Here is a 12,218-nt window from a genome sequence, read left to right as displayed (position 1 = left end):
TACTTCCTGGGCTTGTATGTCGGTTTCCTTCACCAGGTTAGGGAAGTTTTCAGACATTATTACTTCAAATATGTTCTCAATCCCTTGCTTGCTCTCTTCACCTTCTGGTATTCCTATGATGCGCATGTTGTTGCACTTGATGTTATCCCAGAGGTCTCTTAAACCATCTTCATTGTTTTTTATTATTTTTTCTTTTTTGTTGTTCCATTTGGGTGACCTCTGCTAACTTGTCTTCTAAGTTGCTGATTTGATCCTCTGCTTCATCTAACCTGCTGGTAATTCCTTCAGGTGTATTTTTTATTTCAGTTATTGTATTCTTTAGTTCTCACGGGTTGTTCATTATGATTTATCTATCCTTGTCTATGTCATCACTAAACTCCTTAAATATTCTTATCATCAGTGTTCTGAACTCTGTCTCTGATAGGTTGGTTACCTCTATTTCATTTAGTTCCAGTTCTGGAGGGTACTTCTTTTCTTTTATTTGGGATATGTTTCTTTGTTTCTCCATTCTGGCTGACTCTCTGTGTTTGCTTCGATGTATTAGGTAGATCCCCTGCGGTTCTTAGTTTTTGCTGGATTATCTTATGTAGTATGTGTCCTTTATATTTGACTTGCACCACTTCCTTCTTCTCCTCTGCGTGTGCTCCAAAAGTGACTCTTGTGCTTTGTGTATTGTCCTGTTAAAGTTGATCTTCAATTGCTTTTAGCTTGTGAGTAGGTGGGATTGACTCCTAGGCTGACTAGTGGTGAGACTTGACTCTGCCCACAGCAGAATGCTCTGCTGCATGAGGGATGACTGCTTAAATGAGGCTTGGCCTCTATGGGGTCTTGTGCCTGTAGAGAATTCCCTCTGGGTATGTCACGTGTAGGTCAAACCCAGTAGTACTCTGGTTTGGTCTGGAGTTGGCCTCTGGGTGTGTTGAATCTTGTGCCTCTTGAGCTGGGCCCTGGTGTAGGGCAGTTTTAGAACAAAGCAAAGCACCAGGCACAACAACAACAACAACAACAACAACAACAACAAAGAAAAAAAACAAACACATTCACATGTGAAAACAACCGATAACCCATACTCAATACAGGCAAAAATATCAAAGATATAAAAACAAAACAAAAAAAGCAGCTTGGCTTAAGCCCACCAAGTAATCTCTATGTTGTCCTCTGCTATACCAAAGAGTCCTCTGCATCTTGTGCAGGCAGAGCCGGTCACCTGTTGCCCAGAGTGACCCTGGGACTGCAGATTTATATGAGTGGGGCTAAGGGGTCTGGATGATAGTTTCTACAAAGTCAGTGCAGTTTCTGCTCTTGCCTGCACATATGCTCACTGAGAATAACACAACCATCCCTGTGCCCAGTTCTCCTGAGTCTTAGGACACTTTTTGCGCAAGCGCGTGCGTGCGTGCATGTGTTTCTGAGTTGCTGAAAGCCCAGAGCTGCGTCTGCTGAACCCTGGGAGTGTCTCCACAGTTGTAATTGCCCTGCCCTAGGTAGGCCAGAAAGGGTGGGGGCTGGGGATGGAGGGTTCTTCTCTCTCCCAGCCCAGCAGTGTCACACTCTTCCCGCAGGCCAGAAAAGTTGGGGGCTGGGGGTGGAGGAGTCTTCTCTCTCCCAGCCTTGTAGTATCACACTCTTCCCAACCTCTTCCCTGGGTCAGAGCTGCGCTTCACGCCGGGTCTTCCCAGATCCTGAGCACTATGGCTCCTCTGTAATCTGACACTACTCTTCAGTACAGGGGCCAGCTTAAGTCTCTGGAAAGGGGGGCTAGGATTGAGAGAGTGGGGGGAGGGGCCTAGGTATGGAGTTTACATCCTTTTTCCGACCTAGGGCCCATCTGGAGGTCTTAGCTGAGGTTACTGCCTCAAATATATGGGAAGCAGAGCATCAAACCTTAGTAATAGTATGTGATGAATTTCAACGTGTTCTGTGCAGTCAGTTGGGTGTAAGCTATGGTTGACAGAAGATGTGTTGTAAAGTGTGCTGTAAATCATCCTCCATCATGACAATGCTCCATGGCACACATCACTTCTGGTGTGGCAATTTCTGTTAAATAAAATACTACGATATGTCCTCATTCACTTTATTCACCAGACCTGGCAACATGTGACTTCTGGCTCTTCCTCAGAGTCAAAACGACCATGAAAGGTAAACATTTTGAATTGATTCAGGACACGGAGTCAGCCATGACAGTGCAACTAAAGACAGTCATGAAAGAGAACTTCCAGAACTGCTTCTGAAAGTGACAAGAATGATGGGATAAATGGGTTTGAAGCGAGGGGGAATATTTTGAGAGTGATTCACAGCAATGTGTGTTTTACTCTAATAAATCATTTTTTACTTAAACATTCACTGCATTATTTGGTGACACCTTGTAGTCTTTTAAATTTAAATCAAGCAATTTTTTTCTTTGTGACTACTTCAACCAATCTGTTTTCTGTTAACGAAGAGAGCCACTAGTTAAAAGCAGAGTAGAAAATCATGTGATACTATGGGCTATTTCTAGTGAAAAATGATATTTATTCAGTGTTTACGATAAGCCAGACTTTATTGTAGACAATTTTGATCTCATGTGATACGGAGAATGACCCTTAGCTCTAAGTGCTGTGGTTATTCTAGTTTTCACATCTGAAGAAACAGAGGTACAGAGAGTTCAAATAACTGACTGAAGGTCACACAGCTGGTCCAGATCTGGAATTCAAACTCAGGCAACTTTTCCTCAGAGCACATCCCTCTGAGCTTTATGTCACAGGGCTCCTCTAAGTTGGAAATCATATGCATTTAATGAGGCCTCATGACATACCCAGCATTTCTTTGTGCCCTTTAAATCATTACATCATTTACTACTTAAAACACCAGTATTGGATAGAATAATTATTATTCACATTTCCGATATTAGGAGAATTTAAATGTGGTGAGTGACTTGTCTATGTGAATATAAAAAAAATGGATGAGGAATGTGAACTCAGTTCTTTCTCAAAATCTGAAAACCTCAACATGTCTTCCAATGTGTGTGTAATGTTAATCACTTTTTTTTTTTTGACAAGAACTTTGAGTAATGATTTCTGTACTTGTAACTCATTTTCAATGGCCTGATTCATTGAAACAAACAAACAAAATAAAACAAACAACAACATGTGTATATATAGAGAGAGAGAGAAAGAGAGAGAGAGAGAGACAGAATGAGAGAGAGAGAGAGATAACATCTTTAGAATCTAGTCTTTAAATATGTAGTAAGTCTTAAAAATGTTTGTAACAATTGACCTATTTTTGAATGGGAAATCTGATTTTAAACACCAAAGTTGTTTTCTAAATACAAGCTATTAATTACATAAATATATAGTAACATGAGCAAGAATTAATAACAACCTAAATACTAAGCAATATGGAAAAAAGTTGAGTAAGCTGCAGTAGTTATTTTTGGTGAAAAATTGTAAGTTCATTAAAATATTTCCTAAGAGTAGACAGTAACATGAGAGACACTTATAGAAATGTATTCAAAATAAAATTTTGGACATAAACTTGTTATATGGTAATGTTAAAATTCTGTTTAGTGATTGTTCTTGCTCTCTTACTCTCCTTTTTTACTCTTGTGATTTTTTTTTTAATTTTAAAGTATTTTTGTCAAAAGTTGAAAAATATCTGGGGAAATGAGGTGGTACAGTCGTAGTCTAAGTGAGAATGCAATTAGTCATTTCATTGTGCTTCTGAAATTATCTGCAATTAGAATAATGTGCTTTGTCTGGTTTATGTGGTATTTAAAGACTTAATTTCCAATAATATACCATTAAAGGTCATTTAGCCATGGTGGCCATAGGGGATTAGCAGACAGCAGTGGTGTTACAAAAAGGATTGGCCGAAAACAGGATGAAAAGAATGTTTAACTACAAACAATGCTAAAGTTCACTTTTCTTAGCTAGTTTTAAAGAAAGCAGAATAAATGTATTCTGATTGCTTTAATTTGACTAATGTGTACATTCCCATTGATACGCATGGCCCCTAAGCCACAGGGTATCTGTATGGTAACTGCCCGTGGAGGGAGGGTATGATACAGGCTATAAACTAAGAACGTGTGAGAGCATGTAAGGAAAGTCAAGCCCATATGGCATTCTAAGGGATAAACGGAATGTGGACTCTAGGTGTAAGTTTCCAGATCTAAGACTGGTTGGTTACCTGAATACATATTTTCAGGCCAATTAGCTTTCAAGACACACAATACTGTTTGTTTTGCTTAGAATAAGCAAATTGTCCTAGGCAGCCCATACAAGGATGGAGGGGGGACTTGTGTTTATGGGAGGGGGTGGTCGGGGAATCTGCACACATGAGAGATTAGAGACAGGTTGACTTAGGGTCACATCCTTGAGCAATTTACTAAACTACATTAAGTTCCAGTTTCCTCCTCTGCAAAACTGAGTTAATCATAGAACCTGCTCATGAGATTGCTGGAAGAATACCTTAAGTGTGGACTCTGCTGCAGTGTTCCATATACCTGTATGTTGCCACCATTGCCGTTATTAGAGGTACTGTTATATCCAAAAGTCCATGGAGCAATAGATGAGTGTTAAGCGATGACTCCATATACTTCCTAGATATAGAGAAAGGTTTGGGACATCTCCAGAGGAGGAACTTTCTTTTTGAAAGGAAAGAGTGTAGCCCAGAGTAGGATGGCTAGAGCACAGAATTAAGGGCAGAAGAAGGGCGACTCTGGAAGAAGTCAGGAAAAGAAGGGCTACATCACACTTTGAGTCTTCTGTTAGGGTGATAAGCTTGCTCATTGAAAACAAACAAACAAACAAACAAAAAACACAAACAAACAAAAAAAAAAACACAAAAATGAAAAGGAAAGAAAAGAAAAGAAAATGCCTGCTAACTTGCAATTAAGACTCTATTTTGAGGGAGGACGGTATGGAAAACTGCTTCAGGCTGTAGAGAACACCAAGAAAACTAATTTAGAAGGAGAACTTTAATCAGAAGGGAATTGTGGACTATGATGTTCAGATTTTGAGGTAAAGGAAAAGAAGTAAATTGTAGTTTTATGTTTTAAACATAATAGTGAATAAATTGGAAATTAAATGGGAAGAAAATGTGGCAAGTGCTAGAGATAAAAAGCAAAGAGAGCTGAAAGGCTAACAGCTATTAAAAACACATACCAGAAGTTTATGAATTGGGTTCTTTTTCTTTTTTTTTTTTTTGAATTGGATTATTCTTTGATGTGCTATTTAGCTTCTGTTAATATACTTGTGGATATTTTTTCCTTTAACAAGTAAAAGGTTTCCTCCTGTACACAGACGTGTTTTTCATCTAAGTGAGTTTAGCAAACATGCAAAGCCTAGCCAAAAGTCATTGACAGTGGCTTGTTTGAGAAATCAATGATTAATTTAAACAAATAGATTGTTTAAGTGGACATTGAACTTTCATTGTACAAAACATGGGTGGGGGGGTGGTTAATGGTTTCAATTGATTTCCTGGGCTCTCTAAACACTTGTGGGCAACTCCTTTCCCCTCTCCCCTCGATCCAACAAGTCTCCCAGCTCAGGAAGTGTTGGCTTTTTCCTTGCAACATTTTAGTGCATTCACGAGTTTCATAAGGCTGGATTCTGGCCTATCAAATTATAAATGTTTTTCCTCCATTGTTAATCGATGCTTCCCCTTCTAGGCAAGACACAGGGCTTCCTTATGAGGTTGGCAGAACCCTGAGCCACAACCTGGGATAAAGGCAACTCTCCCTTTGCTTTTATCAGCCATCCTTCTACACCAGCCCCAAAAATATTTATTCTATGTTGACTTTATGGATAGAGATGGGCATTTTGTCCTCACACACAACAGTACCATCTAAGTTCCCGTTAGATCATGTTTGTTCTCTGTTTTGCCTCCCTCTGGTAACATTTCACTTTAATGTGATAGGAGCATGGATCATGGTTTCAGGTGATGTCAGTCTGATTCATTGTTATCAAGTTCATCATCAAAATTTTGCCTAATGATTTTCCTAGGTGTTGAAGGTCCTTACCTAGATGGATTTTTCATTGTGTTATAAAAGCTTTGATGTTAGTAACGAAATATTCTATTTCCTTTTTAGTGGGAGGTTTGTAGTCCTTTTACCTACCACTTTTTTGTTGTTGATTTCCTTGTGATACTATATCTAAGTGCTGGAGTCAATAGAGATTACTTGTACCGGGGCCATTTTGCCTACTATAAAACCTTGAATTTCTATATAACTGCATTTTCTGGTCCCCTAAACATTATCTTTAGGGATATAGACATTATCATCCTGTATTTAGAAAATTTATTTAATGAGCATGTACTACTTATAGACTAGGGGAAGAAAGTAATTTTAGAAACTGGGTAACAGAAGCAGAGTATATCCAGTGCAAACTCCTACTGGTAAATAATTAAATATGCCTCCAGTATAAAATCTAAGGAGACCCTTTACTTATAATGATAGTTTGGGGACACATTGATGTATTTTATATGAATAGCCTACTTAGTAGTACTGTTGTGATGAAAGATGTTTTTATTCTATCTTAAAACAAATAAAAGAGATGGCCCTCAAGAGAAGTATGCTGTAATTCTGGTGGCCGAAAATATGTCATAAAGAAATATGTCATAACGAAATGTGACTATCCCTACTTCAATTATGATAAAGGTTTTTCAATAAACTTTTGACATTTTTGAAGGCCTGGTTTCTCATTAACATCGTTATAGAGCATTTGGAATTATTAATCCCCTGTGAGAGCTTTGTCTTTCACGGAGTATAGTGTCAACTTCCAAAACCTTATTGCTATTTTGTATATTCTTTTTAGAGGTCGCATTTTACCTGGCTGGGATACTCACAGTGCGGACCTCTAAACAACACTGCTAGGGACCCGCAACTAAAATCTGCGGAGAACCCATGGACGGGTAATAATGTGATCATATTGCTTTATGGGGGGCAGAAAATAAAGGGTGATTTTTAATACACATGCTAATTTGACACAAGTGGGCATTCTTGACATCAGGTTTTCAAAAAAGGTGAAGTCCCCATGTCAGATTATCTTCTGTTAAATACAGGCTAATAAATATCTACTGCAGAGAGATAGTTTTGTGGTTTGCAATTTTAAGTACATTATGTGTTTATTTCACAACCGGACAAATGTTTGTTGAAGTTCACTTACAATGAAATATAAGAATGGCCACAGCAGTATACATTGCCTGAAGTCAAACTGATCCTAAATATTGCTACATAGAATATGGAACTATATCATCTTTAAAAATTTCAAAGCTAGATGCCCCAGGATGGTGCACTATTTGAAATACTGCTTTCTTGTTGTCATGACTGAAAAGTTCAGTGCAGTTCTGTAAATATTTACTTACTCATTTCTATGTGCAAAAAATTGCAAAGCATGAAGGAAACAAATTGGGACTTCATTAATAATAAATAAAAACACTTTGTCCTTTGTTACAAGTGACAAATTCAAACATCCACTGAGGATAAGAAAACAAAGAAAAGCATGAAGCTGCTTGAAGATAAGCGGTAACATTGGTTAAAAGGGGCATTGTGGCAACCTAGGATTACCTACTAGGAAGACATTGATCGTTTCTAATGCGGGAGATGGAGTGCAACAATTGTTTCTCAACTCTGATGATTTTTGTATACAAACAAATTTGGCCTGCAACCCCAGTGTTACAAGATCTAATTGTTCAGTGGTATGTAGATTCCTATTTTTAGATAAATTATTGGCTCATTATTCTAGACAAACAAAATACTGTTTTAGAACCTCTGCACTAAACATGTATGATAGTTACTTCATATTTTTTAACACACTGGTTTCTCCAATGACATTGGTAGAAAAAGGAAGCAAATGCCTATTGTTAATTCTTGCATAATTTAAATTGTATTTAAACTTCTTTTGTAGGAAATGAAAATAAATAGTCTCTCTGACCATCCCCGCCACCCCCACATACTGGAGTCAGTGAGGTCCCTAGCACACTTGGGCTTCCATTCTTCCTCAAACCATTTTGGGTTTTATTAAGATGCTTTGGAATTTTACTTTCAGATTTGTATTTGCATTGCTATAAATATTTGCCTATTATATTTCAAAAAGTTAATTTTAACAACAACCTTAAATCCCAGAAAGTAATATCTAAACTCTTACAATCAAGTTGTGTTTTATATTTCTCTATGCTTTCCTGAATACCACAGCTTCCTCTTTATACGTCCCTGCCTTTAACAAATACAGTTCTTTCCTTTACCTAAAAGGAGAAAAATATTAATACCTTGAATTATTCAAACTCCAGTGAGCTCCAACAATCCTGGGCTTTCATTACAGTTACTGGTTGAAAGGGCAATGCAAATCTGCAGCTCAAATAGTGTCATTTTGTTAACAATTATAACTTTTTTTTTTCCAGTTCTCTGTTTAGATCTGATGTACTTTGGTCTTTTTCTCACTATTTGCCTAATTTGTGCCAGCAATGGGAGGTACTGAGAAATAGTTCCAATTGCTAGACTTTTACTCACTTTTGAATTCGGGTTTAAATTTTCTCTCTGCAGAGTAAGAGCTTTCCACATGAAAAACGAACCCGTGAAAGGACTGGACGATTGAACATTCATTCCCTTCCCTGCTTTGCAATGAATATAAACTGACTCTGTTTCAGTTTATGCACCTACTCATTTTCTACTTTACAGCAGCTTTTATGCTAAGGAAATGTCTGAGGAACTTCTATCTCCTGGGAAGAAAAGTGTGTTATATGTCAAAGATGCAATTGTTAAAAGACTGTAATATTTTCAAAGGCTGGGAATCAAGGTCAAATCAAAAGGCTAAGTCCCTTTACTTTTCTGCATATATTGTTTCCATTTCTCTTCTCTCTATTATAATCATGTCTATTTGCTAAAAGGTTATGCAAAATAAATTAGGCTTTTAGAGCACTGACAGCTCAGCCATAGAGAAATTCTTTCCTCTATTTTTTTTTTTGCACTTTAAACGTGAACACCTGCTACACTTTTAATGAGCTTTAAATTATACTTTACACCCCTGTAACAAGAATGGATATTGCTCTTTAGCTATAATCAAAGAAAATATCAGGATGACTTGTTGCTAAGAGCAACTGCTTGTCAAAAAAAATGATACTTTCTTCAGTAACAATACAGATAGATAGGCCCAGGTTGATAGATGGAAAATATGATTTATACTACATTGAGAGTTATCAATCTTTTAAATTTTCTTGTCTTCTGTGATTCAGGAGGAATTTGTCATTGCTCTGTGGCTGTGCCTGGATTATTTTCTTTTGTTCATATCTTTGTTCTTTCAGTCTCCTTGCTTGTTATAGGCCAAAGGATTAAAATGAAAAATTTCCTTTAGGCTTTTATGTTCTCTGACACTTAAAATGGATAGACTTTAAATAAGATTCCAAGACTTTAAATAAGATTCCAAGAGCCTCTTGAAATACCAAATTATAATGATCTATATTTATTTCTTGAATTCTATTTCCCCTATAATTTGATTCACTTTAAAATACTTAACCTTATTTAAGTGATCTCTAGTCACTTTCCGTTTTTTTTTTTTTAAAGGAGTTTAATATATGACAGAAAAGCGATCGTTAAAACTATAGCAATTTGGCTATGTACTATCCTCACATGAGAGATCTTAGACTTCATGGCCAACCAGAAATGATTTATTTTCCAGAATGGTATCAACTTAATGCCACCTACAGAGGAACGAGATGGTTGGGTGAAAGAGAAGACTACAGTGGGAGTAACTAAGAACCAGTGCAGTGGAGGCAGAAAAGAGGCCGATGGAGGTTTTTGTCCAGTGTCCCCCACCTCCACCCCCAGTCAGGTACTGAGAGAGGCAGGAGAGTATGCTAGAGGAATTACAGCTATGAACATCACCACCAAAGTGTGCAAAGCAGAAGTAGGGTCCTCTCTGTTGAGATGAATACCTACCCATTGTCTGCTTTCTGGTTGAGTCATACAGTGGAGATGTGTCCATAACACAGGCTGTTCCCTTAATAGTTACGTTTGGACTCATTGTTTTATAGGTTTAACCTCTATACTGAGAAGTAGGGCTGGTCTCCATGTGGCTGTTCTGTTATTCAAATGCCTTTTTAATATGATCTTGAAATGCAACAAAAAGGAAAATGAGGAGAAAACAATAGAATGGAACTGGAAAGATTATGAAAATGAAGAAAGATGAAGAGGAGAAAGTAAAGAAACAAGACAGGAATATTTTAGCATTTTTTCCCATGCCATTTTATTATCCCCATAAGGTTTGGAAAACAGTGCACTGCTTAATTGGCAAGATAGCCAACATAATACATTCCAGAACTTCAGGTTTCAAATTTTTCATTTTTATAGAAGTTTTTGTAAAAAGTTTTTGAACTAAAATGAATAAAAATGCAATAAATAACCTTTCTTCATGTATTTCCTCAAATAATATAACTTTGCCTGTGAGCACACATTACGGTACTCTCCTTTTCAAAACAATAATTAAATCTCATTAAAAGCAGCAGAAGAAATATACTCTTTTCTCTGATCACCAATAACAAAAACTTCAAAAAATCTTTGGTTCCAAAGCCCCTCAATATGCAAGCTATCTATTTATACTAATTACTCAAACCTTGTGAGACTGAAAACTAGAGACAGAATTCTCCTGAGGATCCAAAAACCAAACTGCACGTTACATGTGAGGTTTCCTAAAATTCACTGCTACAGAAAGAATATCATGTTTGGTATTTTAAGTCAGCTAATAGCAATGATGACTTTATAATAAAACAATAGTAATAATAATATGTTTACAGAGATATTTCTATGTTTAAATTGGCTCTAATAACATTATTAAGTATCAGAAAATGTCCTTCAAGCATCATTGCGCGTTTTCTCTGAAACTAACATGATAGAACACAAAATACTGGAACTAGTATTTGATTTTTCATGTGACTTTGAAAAAGCACAGAGATAAAATGTATTAAATCTAGTGAACGTATTCTGCTGTATTCTATAAGATAATCACCAATTCAGGGAAGTTCTTATCATCTTATCTTACCTTGCTCCTTTTCATTATATCTGTCTCCGTGGTCACACAGTGGTACTCAGTTTTCCCAAAGTGCTATAGCTGAAGTTCAGTCCATCTTTTCTTGTCTTTGGACATCAGAGCGCTAGGTTCTCGGATCTTTGGACTCTGGAACTTGCACCAGTGGATCCCTGGTTCTCAGGCCTTTGGACTCAGAATGAGTGATACCACCAGCTTTTCTGGTTTTCCAGCTTACAAAAGGCGGATTATTGTGAGAATTCTTGGCCTCCATAATTGTGTGAACCATTTTCTGTAATAAATTTCTATATATATATACATGCATGTGTATATATACCTACACACACACACACACGGTCTGCCAGTTAAGTTCACGAACTTGTTGCAGTGTTGTTGCTAACCTTTTTGATATCAGAGGGAGTATTCATTATGAATTTGTAACGACTGGACGAACAGTTAACTGAGTTTACTATTTGAAAGTGCTGAAAAGGCTGCTTGGAAAAAGTTAGATGACCTGAACTTTTCGCCAACAATTCGTGGCTCTTGCATCCCGACAGTGCACCAGCTCAGACAGCACTGTCTGTGATGGAGTTTTTAGCCAGTAAACAAATAACTGTATTGGAACACCCTCCCTACTCACCTGATCTGGCCCCCAATGACTTCTTTCTTTACCTGAAGATAAAGGAAATAGTGAAAGGAAGACATTTTGATGACATTCAGGACATCAAGGGTAATACGATGACAGCTCTGATGGCCATTCCGGAAAAAGAGTTCCAAAATTGCTTTGAAGGGTGGACTACGTTTTGGCATGGGTGCATAGCTTCCCAAAGGGAGTACCTCGAAGGTGACCGTAGTGATATTCAGCAACGAGGTGTGTAGCATTTTTTCTAGGATGAATTTGCCAACTTAATTGTCCAACCTCATATGTATACAAGTATATGTATCCTAAGGGTGCTGTTTCTCTTGAGAACCCTAATAAACGTGCATGTAAATAGGTGCAGACGTTCTCTTAGTTTCATGTATATTTTCCTTTAGAGATGGATCTGGAGTCAAGCAGAAAGGTTTATATTTTTGTTGTTTTTTTTAGTAGTAGGAACAGAAATGAGTAAAGGCAATTGAGGGATCAATAAGTCAACCTAAGAATTTTAAAGTACAAAGTTTAAAAAATAGCTAAAAAGCCAGAATCCATTAACGAGAACTAACCAAATGTGTATAAAATGCACT

The sequence above is a fragment of the Rhinolophus ferrumequinum genome, chromosome 18, assembly GCF_004115265.2.
Source record: "Rhinolophus ferrumequinum isolate MPI-CBG mRhiFer1 chromosome 18, mRhiFer1_v1.p, whole genome shotgun sequence".
In the NCBI taxonomy this organism is placed as follows: domain Eukaryota; kingdom Metazoa; phylum Chordata; class Mammalia; order Chiroptera; family Rhinolophidae; genus Rhinolophus; species Rhinolophus ferrumequinum.
The sequence above is the reverse complement of the archived record's forward strand: the minus strand, read 5'-3'. Positions refer to the sequence as shown.